Below are 4,690 nucleotides of genomic sequence, written 5' to 3' on the forward strand. Positions count from 1 at the left end.
TTCTCAGTAGTCCTCATTGTCCGCTATGTTCAGCTAGTCCGGTTTTATCCCAGGCTTTTTCAGACCCAGGCCAGCTGCTGGAGCAATGCACCCGCCCTTCGCGTCTGAAAAAAAAAAGAAATCTCATTTGAATACAAGCATGACAGGAACAATTTCTGCCTAGATATCATCATTCTTCAGGTCGGTACTCAACAAGAGAATCAGTTTCCAGGTTCTTAGGGCCTGGGTCTTTGGAGAATGCTAGGACACCCACCTTGGAGCTTCTTATATTCCCTACTTTTCTGATTCTCCCCCACCTCCAGGTCTCATGAAAAGGAATTTCAATGGGCTATATGGTACAGAACCCATTTCCGCGCGATGGCGTAGAGTTCTTTCTACACCTGCTGGAGCAATGCACCCTCCCTTCACTTCTGAAAAAAAAAAAGAAATCTCATTTGAATACAAGCATGACATGAAAGATTTCTGTCTCCATATCATCATTCTTCAGGTCGGTACTCAACAAGAGAATCAATTTCCAGGTTCTTAGGGCCTGGGTCTTTTGAGAATGCTAGGAGACCCACCTGGAGCTTCTTAAATAATTCTCGACTTTTCTGATTCTCCCCCGTCTCCAGGTCTCATGTAAAGGAATTTCAAGGGCTATATGGTACAGAACCCATTTCTGTGCCATGGCAGTAGAGTTCTTTCTACACCTGCTGGAGCCACACACCCGCCCTTAGCGTCTGGGAAAAAAAAAAAGAACAAACAAACCACAGTGTAATACAAGAGTGCCTGGAGCAATTTCTGTCTGCATGTCATCCTTCAGGTGGTGTTGTAGGAAAATAGAATCCATTTCCAGGTCTTTGGAAAATATAAGTAGTTCCAACTTAAAGCTTCTTAAAAGTCTCTGCTTTTCTGATTCTCCCCCACCCCTAGGTCTCCTGGGAAGGAAATTTCCATTGCACAGGATGTACAGAACCCATTCCCTCATGATGGCGGTAGAGATATTTCTAGCCCTGCTGGAGCACTGCACCTGCCTTTTCTGTCTGGGGGGGGAACTGACCTGAATACAAGAGTGCCAGGTACAATTTCTGCCTCCATATTACCTATTTTACTGGGACCAACTCACAGCTTTACAGATTTTTCTCTTGGCTTGTAAAAAAAATGAAATTGTTATTCCTTTTACACATTTTATGTTTCATTCTATGGTGTTCAGAGGGTTAGAGTCCATGGCTACAAGCACAGCTAAGAACATACATCTGGGTCTAAAACCAAGACAGAGTACACAATGGGAATGGCCTTTCCAAACTTCTAGTGACATACCTCCTGGCTCGGTTGGCACTGCATTGTTTGTCTTCTGGTGTCATGCAGAGTACCTTCCTGTAACAAAGAGAATGAAGGCTGTGTAGGACTTCTTCATGTTCAATGAGTTGTGTTTGTACTGTCACCAACAATGGGCCTTGCTGTCAGTTTGTGAAAAGCAGCCTGTTGTCTTGCCAACAGCCATGGTTGTTTGGGTATTCCCATGGGATCCCTTTGGCCAACAACTCATTTAGATGTAACTCAAGCCAGTACTGAAAGTTTCATTTGGTGACAAGAGATGGTCAGTTGGGAGTCTGTCGCACCCATTATCCTCTAGAACAACAGAGACAATAAGAGCTCTTAGCCATAAAGAATTGTTTGGCCCAAGCCTGACCATTCTGCTCAACTTGCAGAAATAATTTGCTCGAGCATCAAAAACAACTCACACTGCTCTCCTTTAAACCACACACCCATGAACAGCTCTAACTTCCCAGTAGCTACCCACATATATGTAGATTTGCCTTTCCCTCCAGCTCCTCTAAATGCACTCACCCTTCATGACGCTGTAGTTTGAGGCCCCTCCCCTTTATAGCAAAACATCCTCAGCCTGTTCATATCTAGTCTGTCTGCTCATTTTCTTACACTTTGAAAGTTCCTAAAACGAACAAAATACTTAAAACAAGCTAAATAAATAGTCAAAATTCAAACGACCTTCAGAGACCTGAAAGCAAGCAAACAAAGATTGCCAAAAACGTGGCTAACAAAATTTAAAACACAAACCGGTGGGCATTTAGAGGTAAGAATGACACCCCCCCCCCCCCCCCCCGAAAAAAAAGACATACAGACCTCCAGCAAACTCTTCTCACAAGCGTATGGGCTGTGGCCCATATCTATCTAGGAATCACCTTTGTCCTGGGAATAGTCCAAGATGCCTAGCAAGCCGTAGGCACAAAGGTGTAGCCGTAACGCATGCCAGTTAATCGCAAAACTGTCGTACTGCAAAGCGTGCGAGCGAATTTCACGTACGGAAAAAGTAAACGGCTCCACAGCCTGACGGTTTCAGCGCAGAAGTCTACCAGAACTTGAAATAAAAGCGAATACCAATTCTCCTGAAATTGTTCCACACAATAGAAACAGAAGGTACATTGCCAAACTCTTTTTACGGGGCAACAGTTACCCTGGTACCCAACTGTAAGACTTTAAGACAATCCTGAAGCCATTTTTGACAATTCTAAATCCTCTCAGCCTCTGTGCCATAGTGCTTCCCCTCCTCCCCTGGGTACCAAGGACCTAACAGCTACACTCGCACGTACTCAGTTCCTGAACAATTACCCATATATGTATGCTTTGGTTCGGTCCCCTGGGAAACGGGGTCAAAATGACCTCTTACCTCATCTGATCTGGCAACAGCTCTCCAGTCAATTATTGGTAATAGCCCTTTTGAATAAGCCAATCAGAATAGTCAAAGAACAACCCCCACCCCCTTGCTTCTGTGGCCCCTTTAAAAATAGCCTGTGCCCACTATTCGAGGTCCCTCGGCTTTCCGGATGCTGGGGGACCCTGTCATGACAGAATTAATAAAATCCTCATGCTTTTGCATCGCCTGTGGTGTATGAGATGGTCTCTGGGGGCGACTCCTTCTCGGTGTTTGGACGCTAGAGTCCAACACAACCACACAAAGATGCAACTAAGAAAGATATAATTACAGACCTATCTCCCTCATGAACATTGATGCAAAAATACTCAATAAAATACTGGCGGTTCCCAGGAGTCCACGGAGATGACCCCAGCTAGGACCCTGGGCAGTTATATAGTTATAGTTTTTCTTGTTTGTCAGATGCAGAACGCAAGTTTTGATAGAAAGTAAATTAGGTACCAGAGTTTAAAAACTCACCTAGATAGGATAGATAATGAAGTATTTTCTCTGAATTTGTAAAATACAAGGCACTAGACATTGTTGATTTATTTATTGCCTGTATATACTTCATATAGTCACTATACTTATTGTATATAGTTTTTCTTACATTATTTATAGCTTTATTTTTATCTTAGACAAAAGGGGAAAGCAATGATATTTTATTTGTATTTTAATAAATAAAGCTTGCCTGAAGATCAGAGTGCAAAGCTAAGCCACTAGAGACCAGGGAGTGGTTGTGTCACACACCTTTAATCCCAGGACTCAGGAGACAGAGGTAGAGATACATCTACAGGTAGTTCAGGACTACCCTGTGGTACACAAGATCCATCCAGAAACAGATTTAGGTGGTGGTGGCTCTCACCTTTAATCCCAGCACAGGGAGGTGGATATAGGAGCAATTTTGGTTGGGCAGAGAGAGGAACTCACTGGAGAGTGTTGAGTCAGGTTTGGCACAGCTACAGTGCAGTCTAGTCAGGCCTGAAGCTCATTTGTTCTTTCAGCAAGTAGTGCTGTATCATCAATGAAATGCAAGTTACTGATTCACACACCACCTATCTGCAAGCCTATCTCCTCATCTTCCAGGGCTGTTGCTATTATTAATTCCAGGAATATACTAAAGAGTAGTGGTGAGAGGACGCATCCCTGCAACACTCCTTCCAAGCACCAGGAGTGAATGGCATCACGGGTGGAGGAGCTGGAGGTGGCTATAATATACTCAGGTGCCAAGATGCTTCTCAGACTCTTCAGAGATATGAGAATGAAGTGATTCTCTTGGAGTGGGAGAACTCAGTCATAATTTCCATACACAAGAAAAAGGACAAGCTGGACTGTTCAACTTACAGGGGCATTAGTTTGTTGTGCCACAGTAGCAAGATCTTCCCCTCCATTATCCTGCATTCTGTACTGCTATTGCCCCAGTACATCTTGCAGGCAGAGTAGCTTGTAGATGAACGGTTTTGTGCCTGGGTTGGTGTCCAGTTCCACAACTGAAATTCTTGTCTGGTTACAGAAGATGGGGAAATCAAACATCTTATCTTCCATTACTAAGAGCCCTTGCTAGAAACACTCGCATGGATTTCAGGGAGTTCTCACTGTACTAAGTTTCTATGTCCTTCCCCTCCTCCAAATTCTCTCCAGTTTGCTGTGGGATAATGCTCTTGTACTCTGTAAAGATTTGTCACTTATATTCACTTAATAAAACGCTGATTGGCCAGTAGCCCAGCAGGAAGTATAGGCGGGACAACTAGACAGGAAGTAGAGGCGGGTCAATGAGAACAGGAGAATTCTGGGAAGAAAGAAGTCCTAGTCTGAAGTCTTGACCCAGAAACAGAGCAAGCAAGATGTGACTGCCTCGCCGAAAAAGGTACTGAGCCATATGGCTAATATAGACCAGAATAGTGGGCTAATATAAGTTGTAAGAGTTAATAAGAAGCCTGAGATACTGGGCCAGTTTATAACTAATATAGACCTCTGTGTGATTTCTTTCTTTTCTTT

General features: G+C 43.7%; 1 long non-coding RNA gene across 2 annotated transcripts; it reads right to left on the minus strand.

Moving 5' to 3' along the window:
* Window positions 1-17: 17 nt before the first annotated feature.
* Window positions 18-2,233, minus strand: LOC113455496. Of its 2 annotated transcripts, none has more exons than XR_003376597.1 (4): window positions 2,125-2,233; window positions 1,300-1,609; window positions 561-719; window positions 18-410 (listed from the first exon to the last, which is right to left on the minus strand). It is a non-coding gene; the product is annotated as an uncharacterized LOC113455496 (long non-coding RNA). The 2 variants fall into 2 exon arrangements; XR_003376598.1 differs by having other exon boundaries at window positions 1,300-1,356; window positions 2,125-2,232.
* Between the last annotated feature and the right edge of the window lie 2,457 nt (window positions 2,234-4,690).

Source organism: Microtus ochrogaster, unplaced genomic scaffold (genome assembly GCF_000317375.1).
Source record: "Microtus ochrogaster isolate Prairie Vole_2 unplaced genomic scaffold, MicOch1.0 UNK50, whole genome shotgun sequence".
NCBI lineage: Eukaryota > Metazoa > Chordata > Mammalia > Rodentia > Cricetidae > Microtus > Microtus ochrogaster.